The 21,357-nt window shown below is 39.8% G+C and overlaps 2 long non-coding RNA genes across 5 annotated transcripts in view; one reads left to right on the top strand and one right to left on the bottom strand.

Moving 5' to 3' along the window:
- The window catches only part of LOC120406602, a 186,259-nt gene that overhangs the window by 132,284 nt on the left and 32,618 nt on the right, over window positions 1-21,357 (top strand). Inside the window, exon 3 of one of the 4 annotated variants that reach the window (XR_005599399.1) lies at window positions 8,033-8,274. The exons of the other annotated variants lie outside the window; for them this stretch is intronic. This is a non-coding gene — a long non-coding RNA (uncharacterized LOC120406602). Of the gene's footprint in view, window positions 1-8,032; window positions 8,275-21,357 lie in introns of those variants that run through there. 4 annotated transcript variants of the gene reach the window in all.
- LOC120406607 overlaps window positions 2,643-21,357 on the bottom strand; it is a 41,228-nt gene continuing 22,513 nt past the window's right edge. Inside the window, exons 2-3 of the long non-coding RNA XR_005599406.1 lie at window positions 4,039-4,150; window positions 2,643-2,724 (exon numbers count right to left, since the gene is read on the bottom strand). This is a non-coding gene — a long non-coding RNA (uncharacterized LOC120406607). The remainder of the gene's footprint in view (window positions 2,725-4,038; window positions 4,151-21,357) is intronic.

Below are 21,357 nucleotides of genomic sequence, written 5' to 3'. Positions count from 1 at the left end.
CGTTTATGTGGTTCAGAGTTCCAGTTATATTCCTTTTCAGACTGGATCCCTGTCTCAGTCTGGACTCCTCCCCTCCCCCCCTTCAGGTGGCATTAGCAGTCTTTCTTCTTTGGCAAACAGTCCATGGAAAGGAGGGGTCCTGTTTTCTTTCTTCTCCACCCTTAAATAGGATTTACATAGGATGTGAATCCTTTGTTTCCCAACCTTGACCCCCCTTCTATTCCAGTGGAAAGTTACAAGAAGTCCCAGGTAATATTTAGTATCAGGTGACAAGACCACCTGACTCAGTAGGATCACAGGGTCCATGAGTCAGTGACAGTATGGAGCATCCGCAGGAAGGCCAAGCCTTTTCAAGTCCATTGTCCTCACTGATGGGCCATCTGCCCTGTCTGGCTTTTTCATTGTTGTACCTGAAGTGTTAGCAGTGTGTCACCCAAAGTAGCATAGTTGAAATACAGATACATAGTCAATATTCCTAACTTCAGATACATAAATGATACAGGCATACACATTGGATAATCACATTTAGTAAATTATAACCTTTCCGATGATACCTTACAAGACCCATCTTGCATAAAGTACATCTCAGTTATGTCATTCATTTCATAAGCATATTTTCATAAAGAATATGGAGTGAAATATCACACTCCTCTCTTACTGAGGGCAGGCAGAGCACCATGGAGCAGTGCATCATAGGACACCAAGTCTAAGTGGGGATCCCAACTCATAGAGGAGAATGACTATCAGGGTTAGAAGGGACCTCAGGAGGTCTCTCTGATCAAAGCAGGAACAATCCCCAACTATTTTTTTGTCTGAGGTCCCTAAATGACCCCTCAAGGGTTGAGCTCACAACTCTGGGTTTAGCAGGCCAATGCTCAAACCACTGAGCTATCCCTCCCCACCATACCACAATGATTAGGGGTACTGTGCTGGCATACCTGAATCAAAAATATGCAGTTTTTATTTGAAATCTGAAAATGTTTTGGTTTTTTGGGTGTGTTAGGGTTTTCTGACAAAATCAAAATGCTCAATGGAAAGCAGACACTTTTTGTGGGAAAAAAATTACTTTTTCATTGTAAAATAGTTAAATGGAAAAATTTCAACCAGTATTAATAATTAGACATAGGTAAAAAATTTCAAAAGCACCTAAAAAGCTTAGGAGTCTAAGTCTCATTTTCAAAACTGATTTAGGACATATTTTCAAAAGTATTCAGGCACCTAAAGATCCATATAGGTGCCTAGTGTGACTTTTTAATAGTGCCTAGGCACATAACTCTCGCTGATTTAAAAAATCTGCATCTTTAGGCACATGTGAACATTTGAACATGTGGCCCTATGTTTTGAAAATAAGACTTAGACTCCTAAATCACTTAAGCCCTTTTGAGATTTTTGCCATAATACTGAGTTCTAGGTTGGAAGGTTCTACAGAAATGCAAAATAATTCGGTTACATACACATGACCAAAAGGAGCCAGCCAACCAAATCTTAGAAACTGGGACAATAAATATTTGTAATGTTAATCTGTTTCATATTTCCAGCCCTTTTCCTAGAATTTGATCCTAAATTAGGATTTGCATATCACTGGGAGTTGGGAAGCTCCATAACTTTAAATAATTGAAAAGTGGTCATGACAAAGCACTGGAGAATATACTAAAGGGCACAGTCCTGCACTTGCAGTAGGTTTGAGAGGTTAGACTAGGTGACCTGAGCGATATTTTCCATCTGATTGTAATGACTTTATTCTATGAGTTCATTAAGCTCACTGCTGATACAAGAGGTTGCCTGCAAACTTTGACTTGCACTAAAAGAAGCTCTTTTTTTCTCTGGTGGGGGGTGTCTGAGGAGGAGGGGACAAGATGACATGTGGTTATTTAGTTTGCAGTAGCCATAATAATGGGAGAGCTCAATTAAATTTAATTAAGCAGGTTTAATGACCAAAATGTTAATACAGTACCAGTTTATTATTAAGATCAGGCATTAATGTGATTTTTTTTTCTAATTAATTCATGCCTGCTACAAACCTCCATTCTGCTTGAATATGCAGTCTTTGGCCCAAATTCTGATCTCAGTTGCTCAGACCTCCTGTAAATGTGGAGTAACTGTATAAATCGGTGGAGTTACATCAGGTTTATACTAGTGTGACTGTTATCAGAATCTGGCTCCTAGTCACTAAACGAGTTTGAATGGTTCAGAGAAAACCAAATTTAGTACAAGTCCTGCCTGCATGGCAAACACTTTATGGCATGTTTGTGTAATAAGAGAAATTCAATTACTAGGCCATATAGTTAGTTTACCATTCTAGGGTGTCCAAAACAAAGAAGCTCAAAAAATAAGAGGATTAATAAAGCCCAAAGCAACTTGCACTCAAATAATTATTGTTCTCATTAACTCTTATTGAGCTGTGCAAATGATGCTAACATACTGGCATGTTAATGTTTTGAATGTGTTTCATTAGCAGAATCTACCTGCTAATAAAATTAACATTTTCTTGCTTCTAGGTAGAAACTACTTGGCAATTCCTGTTATTTTTGCTGTTAAATGTTAAAAGCTATGTGCAGTTTACTATTTGTTAATGGTCTAATGGACTGGTTGTGAAATTATTTTTAAAAGGACCCAAAAGCTCTTCCCATCACAGCACTAAGAATTTTCTTGCTGTTTTTCTTACTTGGTACATGTGGAGGGGAAGGGTTCTGAAGAGGCTGGGAAAAGGGATCTCCTTATTCACTGAGAAAATAAAAAGAGACAAAAGCACTGAGTGAAGGTTATATGTCCAAGCTACTGTTTTCATCACTTAAAATGAAATTCACCCGGGTGTGGCGTGTCCATGCAATATCCTCCACCTATCTAAGCTTTGTATTGCGGTAGTGCAGCTTGCACGTAACAGTTGGTCATCTATGTGCTGTGAAGGGCATTTCCGCACTGGCTACACATAGGTGGTACCATGGCAGGAGGGCAGGTGTCAGTGGATATGCAGTTACATGGATCCAGTGGACATACCATTCTGTGCTAACCATTCCTGCTATAGCTGGAATAGCAGCCCAAGCAGTGAAGGCCTGGTCTTTGGTCCTAATTGGGATTGGGTTTTTTTCCCAACCTCTGTGCACTTTACCCTCATAACCCAGTTAGTACAGTCTTACCTCAGTAAGTAAATTCCCTCTGGGGGGTTATATTTTTACATGATAGCTATGTAGTAGAACATCCTACTATATTATGTATTGAAAGTGCATATTGTAGAAAGGTATGGGGAGGATAATCCCAAATTTTCTCTGCTTGTCAGTCTCTAAAGTCCTTGCACTGTTTGTGCACTGATTTAACTAAATTGGTTTAAAAAACATTCTAACTAAATCACTGCGGCTCTGTAGCATGGACGCACTTGTATCAACTGTTTATATTGATGTTGATAGCATTAGTTGCTGTTGCTACCAAAAGGTTAAATCCCCCCATAGTAATAGATTTGGTTTAGATAAGCACCCAAGTGTTTGGAAGATTATCTAAATTGTAAGTAAACTTTCCTAATCTCTTAGGCTTGCAAAATTTGCCTGGGAATCTTGCTAGAATAGGCTGAAGATTTCTTATAGGACTCCCTTTCCCATCAGGTCAGGAACACCAGTGGTCCATCTCTTCTTGGAACAGGATAAAAGTAACTTCCACTGACTTCTGAAACTGTCACTCAAAATCTAGCACAAGAAGAACTGAACCTTGGGAAATCCCGTCATGGTATTTCAGCAGGTCTGCTCTTGATCGTAGGCCACAACCCTGAAGCATGTGGGTGCGCACATACACACTGAACAATTATTAAAATAGAAATTAACCAAACTATTTCAAACTTTTTTTTTAAAGGCAGCTCTGTTCTGTTTAAGTATCATTTTGGACAAAGCAGCACTTTATTTAATATAAACCATTTCACCCTCCATAGTGCTAGCAAACCAGAGGAAGTTTCTTCCAAATTGCTGGCATCTTGTTTTCCTGTCCTCCTAGAACTGCCAGAGAGTGCTTTTTGCTGCTAATTACTTTGGCTGAGAGAATTGACTTACATACCAGGATTTTGGACTGTGTTGACTTTCCGGATGAAAGGGGATCTGGAAGCTTGCTTCATTTTTCTTTTGTGTGTCACCAGGCTAGTTTGCTATGCAGGGTTATATTTTTGCAACTAAATAAATAAAAAGAAAGCAGCTTGGCATAAGTTTTCTACTGATACAGCCTTGGTTCTTCATTACAGTATATAATTAAATGACAAAACGACTCAACCAAAGCTTTTATGGATTTGTCTAGATTTCTCTGGAGACTCCTAGAGATTTGAGGCAACCCTCCCACCCCCAACCCATAAGTAGGAACTAGCTCATATTTTCTGCAGGCTTCAGTTAGGTGCTATAATATTTTGACAGGATATATGTTACAATGTGCGGTGGAAAGCACAAAAAAGAGTACAGAAGAAAGATTTCCCCTGCTCCCCGACTTGAATTTTTATTTACAGCATCAAACAATGAGTGCCAATACATCCTCTTTCAGCTATTCAGAGTCAAAACCAAATGCCTTGAGCTGTCAGCGAATACAAACTCTTCCAAGGGCTGTGAATTTTAGTGCAAATGTGAATGATTATAAACAGACTTGGCTTCAAAAAAAAAAAATAGAGAACCCAAGCTGGTATTAGTCTGTCTTTGACTATAACTTTATTAGCATAGTACAGTCTACTAGGTGCAATCCTATACTGATCTTGCATTTGGAAATAATAAGGGGGTATATTCTCGTATTGATGCATGGGACTTTGCTGCTAGTTCCCATTAATGCTAAGAGGAGTTATATGGTTCAAGCAAATATTCTGATTCATAAAAATCAGAATATATTTCTTGACATCTTCCTGTAATAGCAACACAATATTTTAATTTTCAGCAGTCTTATCTATGTCCGGTTGTTTTCATCCCTACGGTATTTGATATGGAGAGAGTAAGTCTGCTATTAAATCTGCAAATGATTCTCTATAGCAGCTAAATGTGGAGTTTGCACATTTCCTCTTTCTTTAGGAAATAAATGCCCAGAATCTGCAAACTTCAATGGCTGATAAAGGTAACAGCCAGTGATTCAGAGCGTAAGACCAGAAAGGAAGATCATCTAGTTTGACCTCCTGCATATCACAGGACATTCAATTGTACTCAGTTACCCCTGTATTGAGACCAATAGCCTGGGTTTGACTAAAGCATAACTGGTGTTTGGCTAAAGTATTTCTTCCAGAAAAGCACCCAATCTTGATCTGAAGACATCAAGAGATGGATAATCCACCACTCCCCTTAGTAGTTTTTCCAATGGTTAATTTCCTTCACTGTTAAAAATTTGTGCCTACTATCTAATGTTGAATTTGTCTGTCTCCAGCTGCTAGCTATTGGCACCGGTTATGCCATTCTCCTTGTGAAGGTACTTACACACTAACCAAGTCACCCGGGGATCTTTTTTTATAAATAGTTACATGTGTTTAGCATACGTCTCTCACAATGAGGCAGTTTCTTCAGCTCCCCAATAATTTTTGTGACTCTTTTTCTGCACCCTCCCCTATTTCTCAACATCCTTTTAAACATGTGGACACCAGAACTACATGCAATATTCCAGTATCCATCTCACAAGTGACATACAGAGAGGTGAAATCATCTTCCTACTCATATTTGCAACTCCCCTTTTTAGACATCTAAGTTATTTTCTGCCACAGCATTGTCCTGGGAGCTCACATTCAGTTGTTTGTCCAATGTGACCCTAAAATCCTTTTCAGAGTCTCTGCTTTTCAGGATACAGTCCCTCTCATTCTATATTCCTTTTTTCTTATCGAATGTAAGACCAGAAGGGACCACCAGATCATCTGGTCTGACCTCCCATACATCACAGGACACCAACCTCACCCTCATGCTTAACCCAATAACTGAAATCAGCCCAAAGTATTGCAGCCCACAGGAGACTAGACTATATTATGTGCCACAGACAGCAGATAGGAGGGACCCTCATGCCTGAGGCCCCTGCAAAGGCACAGAAATGATTAAGTGAGATGTATGACTTTGCATTTGACTGTATTAAAACACATTTCATCTGAATAAGCTATTTTATCAAGCAATCCAGATCACTCTGTACAGCTGCCATGTCCTGTTAGTTATTTACCACTCTGACTATCTCCGTGTCATCTGTAAATTTTATCAGCCGTGATTTTATATTTACTTCCAGAAAATGTTGAATAGCATTGGGTCTAATACCAATCCCTGTGGAACCCCACTAGAAACACTCCCATTCAATGATAATGTCCCATTGACAAATGCATTTTGGGAACTGTCAGGTAGCCAATTATTAATCCATTTTATGTATGCTTTGGATATTGTAAATTGCTTATTTTTTTAGTCAAAATGTGCTGTAATAAGTCAAATACCATACAAAAGTCTAAGTATATGACATCTATGCTGTTAACTTTATCAACCAAACTTGTAATCTTGTCAAATAATGAAATCAGGCTTGTTTGAAAAGACATACTTCCCACAAAACCATGTTGACTGGCATTAATTATATCAATCATATTTTTTAATTTTGTCATTTTAATTCCATATTAGCTTTTCTGTTGTTTTGCCCCGGGACTGATGTCAGGTTAATCAGCGTATAGTTATGTGTTATTTCCCTTGCCCTTTTTAAATATTGACACAACAATGCTAGCATTCTTTCAGTCTTCCATAATTTTCCCAATATTCCAACATTTATTATTAGAACATCAGAAGGCCAGAGATCTCCTCATCCAACTCTTCTTGGGACTCTCGCATGCTGGTTATCCAGGCCTCCTGATTTTAAAATATTTATTCTTATTAAATGTTGTCTAACATCTTCTTTAATTACTAATGGACTGGAAAATGTTTCATCTTCCGCATGTGATACATGCACATCATCCTGCATATTTCCAAATCCAGAAGAGAGATGTTCATTAAACACTTCTGCCTTTTCTTCATCATTAACAGTTTTACAATCTCTACCCATTAAAGGTCCTATACTGTTTCGGAGACTTCTTTTGTTCAGTAGATGTGCTGAGCCAAACCTTGAGATCTGCAGTGGGCATCCAGTATCTTTTTCCTAGCAATATTTCCTCTCCCACCTGTCCCTGATTCATGGATATAACTTATTTTTTCAGTACTACCACCATTCTCCTGAAACACAGTTTTAGGTCCTCTTGCTTTTGTTCAGTGCTGGCCTCATTAAGCTTCATGCCCCAATCTTGACAGCACTGGGCCTACTTTCCACTGTTTTGCAAGTGCAAAGAGGCCCTAATCCTGGTGTATATAACCTCAGAACATCCTCTATAACATAGATCCAGTGTAGTGGCTTCTATGTGACCCTCCTTGCAACTGGCATTGAAGGCATGGTCAGGGCTTCCCTGCACCTCTGGAATCCATGACTGATTCAATGCCCTGAGCAGGTACAAATCAGGGTACTTTACCTTATGCCAGAAGAGCACATCAGAACATAATGCTCCTCTAGCGAGGATTAGACCTTAATCTTTTCCTGTTGACCTTAGTTTTCTTTGAGGGAATTTGATTTGTTGTCATAATAATAATTTACAATGAATACTTTGGCTTTCTGTAGCATCTTCCTGCTGTCCCAGTGAATGTACTTTATAAATATTGACCAAGCCAGTTTCACAACATCTGGGTGAGACAGGTGAATTTTATTGCATCTGTGCTGCATACAGTGGAAATTGAGACAAGAGGTAAGTGACTTGTATAGATTCACATAGTGAATGAGTGACAAAGCTAGGACCAGAACTCAGGAGTCCTAGCTTCCTGGTTTTTGCTTTAACCACAAGTTACACATAGCTTGGAATCTTTAGTTCAGGGTAAGTAAGTTGAGTATAAAAGTCTGTTCTTAATGAGGGTGGAAAGGAGAAAGTACAGAAATCCTCAGGCATAGCTATATACTAGCCCCATTTTCTTAAAGTCACCTGAATGTGTCAACTATTAACTTTCGGGCTTGTTTACCAATTTGGTTTAAACATCAACCATTCCCTCTCTCCCTGTCGCAGATCTAGTTGAACACCTGTTCTTGGGCACTCAGCAGACTGCTGTGAGAGAATCCACTTCCATTGACTTAAACGGGCTTTGAATCAGGACGTTAATGCCTCCGAAAAAAATTCTTCATTTGGTAAAGGAACTACAGCATCACAGCCTTAACTATAGAGAAGTTTCATCTTTGCTCAGACTCATTATGTTTTTCTATCGTTAATAATCACACTGCAAAAAAACGAATACACGAGTTTTACATGAATCTGTGTGCTAGTCTGTAATATTAAGCAAAACACTCATGCTTCAGATTTTATTTTGCTCCCTTGGTAAGACAATTTGTCAAGACTGATAAATTCCCGACCTGACTAGTAAACTGTGTCACACTGAGAATGAAGGTGGGGAGGAGCAAGTGCTCAGCTGCATCTTAAATTACATGCCCTATTATGTAAATTACAGGTGATAGGTGGCAAGAGCCATGCAGAATGGATGGGTTAGCTACAGTCTTACTATTATCTCTTTAAAATGTATATCAAGTAGAATCATGCATAAAACCAAAGGATTTAGGATTCCAGGTGTGTTTATAATATCACTCTCTTTCCTTTGCATAAAATAGGCAAATTTGATTAGAAGTGTGTGAGATCAAGGAATACTCTGCTGGTTTTATTCTGATGGGAGGGAAATGAGCAGTGCTTACAGTTATTTTTATTTTTACTTTTTTTACTCTCATCATTAGCAAACTGCAAATGTGGATGTTGTGTTGCCTTCCCAGTCCAAACCAATTTCATAGTAAGCAGGCTTCCCACTTCCAAGGACTCCTCTAAAATCATGTGCTTCAGGTTATACATATATATGTATTTATTGCATTGGTGATCTTTGAGAAAACAGTGTTTTTAGAACATTCTGGAGCTGACAAACTCACTGTGCTAAATGTGAGAATTTGGATGGGTGGGCACTAATGTATCTACTTTTTGTTTACTGGGATAGCATTGCATGTTGCACATCTTGTTCTTTTGAGGGCCCTAAGGGGGATGGTAGCTCTACAATCTTATTTCAACATGTTCTACTTCAATACAGACAATGTAAGGCAGGATGCTCAATGCTAAATGGCAACACTGAGCAGTCACCATGTCAGTTGAGTTTATAATGAAGGCTTATTGAGATAAGAGATCAAAAGTTTCTTAAAACTGTGTGTGTCTGGATTAGTGGAACTGGGATCTTATGCCAGCTGTTTGGGGCTATAACCTCTGCCTTCAATACTTACTTATAGATAGTGTCAGATTTTTTGAACCCTAGAGCCAGATAGCTAAATTTCTGAAAAGATCACAAATTATAGAATAGGTGACCACAGGCTATTCTACTGGAATAGCCAAATATTGCCTTCATCTCCTCTGAGTGTAATTGTTTTATAATTTGTATTTATATATTTTTTTCCACACCAGTAATCAAATTTCCAAGGCTGTATGCATAAAGCTAATAAAATTATCATGCAGAGCATATTTAAAGGTCTTTCAAGTTACCCATTATTATATTGAATAAGCTTATGTCATAATAATGGGCAGTGATGATGAACTGAGATTGTCCAGCCGCTCTGAAAAGCAGGCTCGCATACGTTGTACCAAAGGCAGAGTTGGTGAAGTGGCTGCACCTGCCCATGGAAGATTCTTCCCTTATGTTCCACGCAGAATATAATTCAATTCATTTTCATTATGGAGTGGGGTAGCCATCAAGCCTACTGTACCAATTAAAATGCAGTAGTGAATTCAAATAGCTCACATTAGGTAGAGAGCTAGATCCTGCTCTGTTTATTTGTGTAAATCTGGAGTGACTCAGCTGAAACCAAGGAAGCTACTCCCAGGGCCGGCTCTGGCTTTTTTGCCACCCCAAGCAAAAAAAAAAAGGGGGGGGGGCAGCCAGAACGGCAAAGCAAAATAAAAAAATCCGGAGCAGCAAAGCAGGGGAGCAAAACAAAACAAAAAACAACCTGCGGCGTGGCCGGAGTGGCAAAGCCGGCGGGGGGGAACCCTGTGGGGCGGCCGGAGCCAGGCTGCAGGGGGACTCCCTGCACTGCAGACGTGCCCTAGTGGAGGGGATGGGGAGGGAGAAAGGTGGCCAGGGCTTCAGCAGGGCGCTTACCACCGGCTGGGGCAGACAGAGCATGCCGCCGCCCCCTATAGGGCGGCTGGATGGGCGAACCCCCCCCCCCCCAAAAAAGTGGCTGTGCCACCCTAGGATTGGTCAGAATGCCACCCCGTAGAATCTGCCACCCCCAAGCACGAGCTGGTTCGGCTGGTGCCTGGAGCCGGCCCTGGCTACTCCAGCTTTACAAAAGGGTAAATGAGATCAGAAGCTGCCCTGCAGCGTATAATAGGGCAAAATATTCTGGACCAATTGATTAAAAAAAATAGAGAGGCCAAAATATTTTAGCCTGGACAAAAAGGCAGCAATCTTTTGGTGTAGGTAGATCTCTACAGAGGAGATGATGATGATTAACAGGAGGAAAAGAACAGTACTATGTGAGTTGTCCTATTGTTTCTCTTAGAAATTCAGTGGCCAACAATCAAGGTTGTCTAATCTGGACTCCATATCCCTGTATAGATAACACAAGTGATTTTCCTATTTTTCTTTTTATAGTTTGTGTTTACAAAACAAAAAGATATTAGTGAGAAACATTTTGTGATTTCCCCTGCACCCATGCCCCATGCATATTTCACTACAAAAAATGAAGAGGGTTCAGAGAAGAACCGTGAAAGTGATTAAAGTATTAGACAACCTGCTCTATAGTGATAGACTCAAGGAACTCAATCTATGTAGCTAAACAAAGAGGGTTAAGGGGTGATTTGATTATAGACTATAAGTACCTATGTTGGGAACAAATATTTAATAATGGATTCTTCAACCTAGCATAGAAAGATGTAACGTGATCCAATGACTAGAAGTTGAAGCTAGACAAATTCAGACTGGAAACAAGGCGTAACATTTTTAATAGTGGCATAATTAACCATTGGAACAGTTTACCAATGGCTGTGATGGATTCTCCATTACTGCCAATTTTCAAACCAAGACTCAGTGTTTTTCTAAGAGATAGTAAAGATTATTTTGGGGCGGTTCTATGGCCCGTGATACACAGGTGGTCAGACTAGATGATCACAATGGGCTCTTCGGGCCTTGGAATCTAAAAAGATATGGGGTTAGAAGGAAGCCACAAAATTTCCCCAGGAGAATATTTCATCTGGGGTAAATGCGTGAAAAATCTTAATTTGGTTCAGTGCAGAATTTATTCAGTTTGACTGCAAATTAAAATAATGAAGGCCCAAACTATGGCATCACTTTGTTTGCAAACAATTGTTATGATATGGCCCAGTACAAATAAATTGTATTGTGAACTTCTACATAACCATCTTCCCAGGATCTCACCATGCACTGAACATTCATTAGTTAAGCCTCAGATTGCTCCTATGTGATGTGTAAAATGAGGATAATAATACCATCGCGGAACTGAGGCATAAAGGCTCAGTGACTTGCCCAGTGCTGGTAATAGAACTCAGGTTTCTCTTTTCAGTCTTGTTCCTTATCTATAGCACTATCCTTCCTCCTGTTAAAAAGGGACCACTGAGATCATCTAGTCTGACCTCCTGTACAACACAGGCCATAGGACTTCCCTGAATTAACTCCTGTTTGAACTACAGGAATGGTGCAGGAGCTTAGTCCCTCTCAGGATCATGCTCAATGTATCCAATACAAGGTGGCTCCTATTCTCAGAACAGCTAAGCAAGCACCTGCAGCTCTCACTGAAGTCAATGGGAGCAGCTGTTGCTATGTATTTCTGTAAAATCAGGCCTCACATGAACAAGACCCACTGTATATCACATATCATCAATGTCAATATAATGAATTTCAGGATGTATATGTTAATCTACCCCGGAGAGGGGGGAAAAAAACTAATCATTAGCATCAAGAAGAGAAAGTGATATGCTTTAACCATGTTGGAGGCACATTCTTACTATGCCCTACAAAGAACCTTGGGTGAAGGTCTAAAGAGCCATTTGAAACAAGCTAGGGAATTTGAGATTTTAAAAAGAAAGGGGGGGGGGGTGGAGAGAGCCAGGCCAGGAATTGCAAGATTACATTGCATTAATAATACAGATACTGTATATCTCCCACTCTGAATATAATGTGCCAAAATGAAACAGTTGTTTAAGTATAACCAGCTGGCGTGTTGGCTCACAATGTGTTAGATGCCTCTGCCTAAGTTTAATAAGCTTTCACCAAGGAAAAAAAAAAAGAGGGATTTACATGATATGTTCACAAGGGTTACAGGATGCACAGATGAATCTGAAGAACAGGAAGCTGTTGACACAAGAAAAGAATTGGTTTTGGGGATTTTCTCTCTCTCTCTTTGGAAACTTGTAGATAGGTTTATTTAAGGACAAGGTAATCTCTTTTTATCCTCTTTCTGATTTCCTTCTGATGGTTTGTGGGGTTGGAATTTTTGTTTCTTATCTGTTTTGTTGTTTTGTTTGCTGTCCATCTCTGACAATTCTGAACTTGGGATTTCCTTTGTTTAATGTCCTCCTGATCCTCCCACAAACAAACTTCTGCCCCAGTTAGAGCTAATAGAGATCTTTATTTGGGGTGTGAGGGCGTGAGAAGGGGAGGAGATCACTGTTCTCAGACTTACTTAACCCTTTCCCTACCTGTCCCTGCTGAAGCAAACATGGTGGTAGGTCAAGGCTGTTTGAAGAATTGCTATTTCACAGAAAGGAGAGAGAGAGAGAGAGAGAGGTGAAAATCACAGCTTGAAGGACCAAGAGTGTAGCAGCATTGCTGATTCAGGACACCTACAGCAGCCACTAGTGCCAGTGGATCTGGGTCAAAGCTGGAGGAGAAATTGTTAGCCAAATAATGTTGGCTCTTTCTGTGTTCAGACTGCTGAAGAAAGGTGCTGCTGGAAAGGTGCATGGTGTCCTTTATTTGACCTGCTCTTGGTATTAACAAAGTCTGGCTATTTTCTTGACTTTACACACACAGCCACTTGTGGTGACGGTGTATTCAAAAGTACATTGAAATGCTTCATTGTAACACATCCAAAGCAGAACATGCTTATTTTTCAGGGGGAGGGTGGGTAGTGGGCTTCCCCCAAAATGAACCACAGCAAATTAATAAAGGAAAAAGATTGAGAGAGGCTAAAACTTGCCTTCACGGACCCATGCTTCAGTCCTGGCTACTTGAAATATCTCCTTCTCCGCAGGCTGAGTTTCAGAGGATAACACTATTTTTTTTTACTGTTTGTTACACAGGAGAATCTCATCCTGTTGAAAAAGAAGAATTTTAAGCAGATGGGACTTTATATGAATGATGTTGGTGAAAAAGTAAAATTAAGGGGGGGGTAATCTAGGAGGAAATAACAGAATTAAGCAACTTTTTAAAAATTATACATTTGATAGAGCTTTATGAAATGAAGTAGTTTTGGCTGGTATGGGGGTTGCAACCTTTATTTCAGATTCAATCTGCGGTGGATTTGCACTCCCTGAGTTTCCCTCTAAATTTTTGTTTGGTTGCAGCCCCAAAACTAAAAAAACAAAAACCCAAATTCAAAGCTGCCAAATTTCACCATGATGCAACCAAGGCATTTCTCTTTTGTTTTCGGCTGGAGTTTTGGAACAACAGAAAGGTCTTTGAATGGAAAGAAATCGAAAACGAATCTTATCATATATCCCAGCACTGCTCCATTATGTTCTTTCAACTAGTCTTTGTTTATTTCTATTGGAGGAGAAGTAGCTGTAAGACCTAGTAGACTAATAGTGGGAAAAAAATTGAAATCTTGTGCCTCTTATTTGTTTATGCATGCTCAACTTTGGTTAAATTAGCATCTGGTTAAATAAGGCATCCTGAGAAAATGAAGATTTTCTTAGACTGAAGTTTACATTTCTTTTTGGTGCCTATTTTGCTATAAAGTATCAGTAGTCACGTTAGTCTGTATCCACAGAAAGAACAAGGAGTCCAGAGGCACCCTAAAGACGAACAGATTTATTTGGGCATAAGCTTTCATGGGTAAAAAGCCACTTCTTCAGATGCATGGAGTGAAAGTTACAGATGCAGGCATTATTATACTGACACATGAAGAGAAGGGAGTTACCTCACAAATGGAGAACCAGTGTTGACAAGGCCAATTTGATCAGGGTGGATGTAGCCCACTCCCAATAATTGATGAGGAGGTGTCAATTCCAGGAGAGGCAAAGCTGCTTTTGTAGTGAGTCAGCCACTCCCAGTCTCTATTCAGGACCAAATTAACGGTGTTAAATCTGCAAATAAATTTTAGTTCTGCAGTTTCTCTTTGAAGTCTGTTTCTGAAGTTTTTTTTGTTCAAGTATAGCTACTTTTAAATCTGTTCTAGAATGTCCAGGGAGATTGAAGTGTTCTCCTACTGGATTTTGTATGTTACCATTCCTGATGTCTGATTTGTGTCCATTTATTTTTTTATGTAGAGACTGTCCGGTTTGGCCAATGTACATGGCAGAGGGGCATTGCTGGCACATGATGGCATATCTCACATTAGTAGATGTGCAGGTGAATGAGCCCCTGATGGTGTGGCTGATGTGGTTGGGTCCTTTGATGGTGTCACTAGAGTAGATATGGGGACAGAGTAGGCAACGAGGTTTGTTACAGGGATTGGTTCCTGGGTTGGTGTTTCTGTGGTGTGTAGTTGCTGGTGAGTATTTGCTTCAGGGTGGGGGGCTGTCTGTAAGCAAAGACTGGCCTTCCTCCCAAGGTCTGAGAGAGTGAGGGATCATTTTCCAGGATAGGTTTAGATAATTGATGATGCGCTGGAGAGGTTTTAGCTGGGGGCTGTATATGATGGCCAGTGGTGTTCTGTTATTTTCCTTGTTGGCCTGACTTCTGGGTACCGATCTTGCTCTGTCAATTTGTTTCCTCACTTCCCCAGGTGGGTATTGTAGTTTTAAGAATGCTTGATAAAGATCTTGTAGGTGTTTTGTCTGTCTGAGGGATTGGAGAAAATTCGGTAGACTTCAAACAGACTTCAAAGAGAACCTGCAGAACTAAAATTCTGGTATAAATATTGGGAGTGTACTACATCCACCCTGATCAAATTGGCCTTGTCAACACTGGTTCTCCACTTGTGAGGTTACTCCCTTCTCTTCATGTGTCAGTATAATAATGCCTGCATCTGTCATATTCACTCCATGCATCTGAAGAAGTGGTTTTTTACCCACAAAAGCTTATGCCCAAATAAATCTGTTAGTCTTTAAGGTGCCACCGGACTCCTTGTTGTTATTTTACTATAGTGGAAATTCCAGTTTAAAAATTATTATTAAGTTAGAACTTACTTTGCAACTATGCAACAGAGTCTAGAAAAGATCAACACCTGCACTGCTGTCCTGTTAATAAGATTATACTAAAGTATTACTGTAACCTCTTCCTTTTAGTACCCTTCAGTATAGACTTTTAGAAAACCTCCAATAATACTAATAGCATTATTTTCCCCTTTCTTTTTCTTCAAATTATTTATGAATGTAAACATATTTTTCCAAATGTAACTTTTACATTGAGGCAATTAGGAGAGCATGTTAGCCAAACATATATCAAACTCTGTACATATTGCTCCAACAAAGCAACTACAATGTGTTGCCTTTTATAAGGCCTCACTTTGTCCTCTGCTATTGATAGAGGAACAGTATATAGGTAATATTTCACTGTCAATTATTTTCCTTAGGGAGCATTGCCTAAGAGTTAAAACAGCATACCTGAGAGTCAGGAGAATGTGTTTCTATTCTTGACTGTGCTACTGACTTGCTCAGTGTCCTTGGGCAAATTATATAGCCTATTTGTATCTGTTCCCTCATTTGTAAAAGGATGATAAATAATGCCTACCTCATTGTGAGACTTAATGCAATTTATGTACACATTACCAGTCCTTTGGGACAATAGAACCTCAGTTGGGGGGGAGGGATAGCTCAATGGTTTGAGCCTTGGCCTGCTAAACCCAAGGTTGTGAGTTCAATTCTTGAGGGGGCCACTTAAGGATCTGGGGCAAAAATCAGTACTTGGTCCTGTTAGTGAAGGCAGGGGGCTGGACTCAATGACCTTTCAAGGTCCCTTCCAGTTCTAAGAGATTGGTATATCTCCTATTATTATTATTAAATAGCATAAGAGTATTGGATTGATGTACTAGATTGAAAAATGTTCAATCTTGTCTGGTAATCTGTTTCAGATTCTTCAGAGTGCCATCTCCCCCACAGGGCCAATTGATCATAATCCAAAAGTCTGTCCATGGAGCAAATTTCTTTCTAATCCCAGGTAGTTAGTGTTTGGTTTATATGCTGAAGCATCAGGGTTTATGGCTTATTTTGTTACTATTGATGATCTTACTATTCATGTAAATATCTAATCTAGTTTTATAACAGTGATTTGCTAGTAGACTATTTTGTAGTGAAACTTATTACATTTATGTCAGTCATTCTGACTATTTCAAAACTACCCTCCTAAAACAATTTACAATTGAACTGATACAAAACTGCAATTCCGTTTTTAAGTTCAGACTAACTGCAGCATGGCTGCCTAAAATAATCAGGAAAAACTTTTCAAAGAGTAGAGCGCTAGGTTCATGCTCAAAAAATGTGTGCATATGTATACACCCATCTTTTTCATACAAAGAACTATTTCTGTGTAATTACATGTGCAAATGGGCATTTAGTCATACACACATTGGTGGTAATATGTAAATGACAAAGCATTTTTATATCCACAAATGTGGGTGTACTATGTGAGTGCACAGGGTGAAATTCACTTTTGTGTAGAAGACCTATGAAATACTGAAATTCAGATTACCTCTCAAAAGAGGATGTTTGAGGGTGCATAGACCTTCTGCTGTCCCTTTGCCTGGGTGAGGTGGGGTTAAATTTCATTCCCTGTTTGTCCCTATACAAATTAGTTTCAGCTCTTTGAAAATGTGACCATCAGTTTTGTCACTTTGCTCCAAACCAGTTTTAGAATCCCATTCCGGTTGTCACTCTGATAGCCCTTGCAGAGGTCTTGGCCTCTGCAGTATCATTCCTCCATTTCATCCCAGCAAAAAAATAGAGCTGGATTCTGTACTGCAGTACACTTTGTATAACCATTTACATCTGTGCAAAGTGCTACTATTCTGATTTGGGAACAATTTACACTAATTTTTACAGCTGTAAATGACAACACAAGGAATAAGGCAATGGAGAATTAGGCCAATATTGTTTAATCTTTACTAATACTTGTTTTATGATAGTGCCTAGGAGCCCTCATCGTGGATAGCACCACATTATAATAGGTGCTGTCCGAACACAGCACTAAAAGATGGTCCATGCTTTAAAGATCATACACTCTAAATGTAAGACGAGAGGTGGAGATAGGCAGACCAACAGGAAATTACAAGGAAACAATGAGATAATATTTGTCAGGATGATGAGCATCTTTGTTGGTTCAGAATAAAGTAGAGGTTCCTTTGTGTTCCCCAGAAGGAGTACTTTCTTAATGGCAACCTGGATCATCTTCAAACCTGTGTTGGAGTTGAACATCTGTGATTCTTAGCATTTCATACAGAATTTCTTTCCTTACATTGCACTATGATGTTCTGTCTTCATCATGGGGGCAGGAGATATTGTTTTGTCAGCCAGTGAGGGTGTTATCGTTAAGCTTTCAGAAGGTCCTTCTATGTGTATAGTTCATTAATCTTTATACCCCCTGGGATTTAGTTCTGTAGTGGTTTAATTCTATCCACTATAATTTTCATCTCCTCTGTTGCTTTGCCTGTGATTGCTGCTTCAGTTCTTTTATAGGCTCTTTGCAGGTTGTCTCATCTTGACCATGTGGGTTTCCATCTCATTGATCCTACGTAATAGCTGTTCATATTTGTCATCCAGTCCGGGAAACACCTGATGTTTCCTTTACTTCTTCCAGCAGTTCAGTATCCAATGACTTTGTGATCTCCTGAAGACTCTCACTCTGCTACAGGCCACATCTCAGTGGGCCTTCCTGTGCGGGTGCACAACTCACCACATGGATGACATCTTCTGGTGCCAGTTTGTCTTTACTTTTCCCTATTTCCTGGTGTACTTGTTACTTGCCATTCAGAACAATTTATGTTGTTTTTGTGCTATTAATACAGCAGTGATAGCCAACTGGAGCTCAGATGAAGTACAACTGCTTCTTCTGACAATCCTCTACCTTTCCTTTTTAATTACAGTCCTCCTGCTGTGATTGACTTGCAGGCATCAAAGTTCTATACAGAGGCTGGTCTCTGAATGTGGCCAAGTGGAATTACACTATTATAAAATCAACCTATATGAGATGCTGATGTCACATCCATTCTTTTGATACCACTATGTCTCCCCTAGGCCAGATTCTGATCTCAGTTTCCTGACATTGGTGTTAATCTGTAATACCTTTATTGACACTAATGGAATTATTCTGGATTTACACTGACAAAAACTGGTATCAGTCTCTCATCCATTGACTTCAGTGGTGTAACTCCTGATCTGTTCCTGTGCCCCATCTAAGTCAGGTCTTAATATCAGTGTGAAAGGTTTGAGAAATGTGTTGCTGGGTTTAATGTGTGTGTTTCAGGTGGGCTATGGTTAATGATAAAGGAATTCACCTAGCTCTGCTCTAACAAGAAAGAAGAACATTAAAATGTTTTCCTTTTAGGGTTGGAAAGTATTGACGGAAATATTCACTGGAGTGAAATTCCCTGCCTGTACAGCACAAGGTGTATATGCCATTCAAGTCCTACTTAGGCCGTGTTTTGAGTGCTTAAACGCTTCATGCTGGCCCTTTTCACAGGCATGAATTTGACCCTTGATGAAATATAAAACCTGGACTCTATTCAAAAATAGGTTAATGTTTTGGAAAATTAAGTTAGAGAACTCACTTGTTCACGGGCATTGGTAAGTCAGTATTTGAACTAAACGGAAAGTAGACTCTTAAAGACACGTGGTTATTTTTACCTCCAAAAAAGTGCTGAGAAAGAAATTAGCTGGGCTTGATCATAAAATGTGCAGGAGGTTGATGTGCCTGAAAATTTGGAACAGGGAAATCAAGTCCTTTTTTTTTTTTTTTCCTGACTGGATCCCAAATATTTTTGAGTGGGATAATTTCTGTGTGCCAGATATAGACATTCTAAAACAAAATACCATTTCAGCAGTATCTGTGCTTCTAACACGTGTATCTTACTCTTTAAGGAATGAAATTTTAAAGGAATCAAGTACAGTAACTCCTCACTTAACATTGTAGTTATGTTCCTGAAAAATGCGACTTGATGTTAAGCGAATCCAATTTCCCCATAAGAATTAATGTAAATGAGGGGGTTAGGTTCCAGGGAATTACTTTTCACCAGACAAAAGAGAGAGAGAGAGAGAGAGAGACACACACACACACACACACACACACACGTTTTAAACAAACAATTTAATACTGGTACACAGTGATGATGATTGTGAAGCTTGGTTGAGGTGAAGGAGTCAGAAAGTGGGATATTTCCCAGGGAATGCCTTACTGCTAAATGATGAACTAGCAATTGGCTGAGCCCTCAAGGGTTAACTCTCACACTCTACAAGGCAGCAGGAATGGAAGGAGACAGCATCACAGACAGACATACACACCGTGTGTGTGTGTGTGTGTGTGTGTGAGAGCGAGAGAGAGAGATGCATTTCACCTTTTAAGTACACTGCTTTGTTAATTAGGTCAGCTTGCTGAGACCACAGCGGCTGCCAGCAAGCTCCTTCCATCCTGAGCCCTGCCGTGTCTCTCCCCTGCTCTATGGAAGACGGGGTGAGCAGGGGGGAGGGGGGTACCCTGACATTAGCTCCCTTCTTCCTCCCCTCCACTCCGCACAGCAAGCAGGAGTCTCAGGGAGCAGCTCCAAGGCAGAGGGTAGGAGCAGCACATGGCAGTGGGTGGAGGGACAACTGCAATTGCTAGCCTGCTGGGCAGCTGCTGCACAGGTTATTTAGGGGAACAGGGAGTTGATAGGGGGGCTGCCTGTCCACCCTGGTTCCAAGCCCCCACCAGCTAGCTGCAATGGGCTGCTCTTCCTGCAAGCAGAGGATAAAGCAGGCGGCTGCCAAACGATGTTAGAAGGGAGCACTGCACAACTTTAAACGAGCCTGTTCCCTAATTGATCAGCAACGTAGCAACGAAACATTAACTGGAACAACTTTAAGTGAGGAGTTACTGTATGTTGCATGAAGTTTATTACACAACAGTATTTTTCTTCTGTTGATTAAAGCCTATTGCTTTTACAGCAATGTAGTGTTAATTCCAATCCAAAAGCTTCTGAAGGCATTTAAGATTGAATCTATACCATTATATCCTGCAAGGTTAAGGTGGTATTTTTTAAATAATGGTCATATTTTCAATGAACTGCAAGATGCACTGCTGTTAGTTACTTCCAAAGTATCTGGGGAAGGCTAGGGAAGATTATTCATGAAAAGGAAATTTTATTTCCTCTTTTTGTATCCGCATTTTACAGTGACAACTCAATAGCTTACTCAGACAAGCCTCTATTGAAGTCAATGGGAGTTTTGCCCAAGTAAGGACTAAATTAAAAATTTGAGTAAGGACCTCAGGGCTTGGCCCAATAGCAAAACTATATTTTTGTCACAGCAGGGAGATTCGCGGATCAGGATGAGCTTCAACATATTTATGGTTCTCCTCCAACTTTCTAATTAGCATTTGAACTAACCCATACAATTGGAATTGAGGACATACTGGAAAAAAGAATTCACACAGACAGGCAAATAAGAACTGCAGGCTCACTTTTACAGTAATTTCAACCCCCTTGTTTTTCTCTTCCACAAACATTCATATGGATGTCTTTCTGTTCAAAGAACATTCCCAGGCTGTGAAATTCACTTCAGCGCACAGAGCCAACACTAAGCCTAGGAATGATCTAGCTCCCACGTAATCTATATTTTGAAGGCTGGAAAGCATGTTAAAATTTCTAAAATATAGTCTTTACAATAAGAAAAGTAAAATTTTTGGCCAAAATTAACGTATTCTGTTTATATTCTACTTATCAATATATACATGATTATCATCAATCTTGTTTGTACCAGTAGTGCCTAGAGGCTGATTGCCAATGGGGTTCCGTAGTGCTATGCACTGTACAAACAGATGAGAGCTTACAATCTAAATAGACAAATGATAGGGGGAAAGAGACATACCCTACAGGCAGCATGAACAGTGGAAAGGCTGCCATCATCATGTTAACATATCCAGCATTTCCAATATGTGTATCCCAATAGCACTAGGGATTGTAACAGCTTCCAATGTTGTGTATTACACAAGAGTAATT

Source organism: Mauremys reevesii, linkage group 5 (genome assembly GCF_016161935.1).
Source record: "Mauremys reevesii isolate NIE-2019 linkage group 5, ASM1616193v1, whole genome shotgun sequence".
In the NCBI taxonomy this organism is placed as follows: domain Eukaryota; kingdom Metazoa; phylum Chordata; order Testudines; family Geoemydidae; genus Mauremys; species Mauremys reevesii.
Note: the sequence above shows the minus strand (reverse complement) of the source record. Positions and strands in the feature narration are given on the sequence as shown.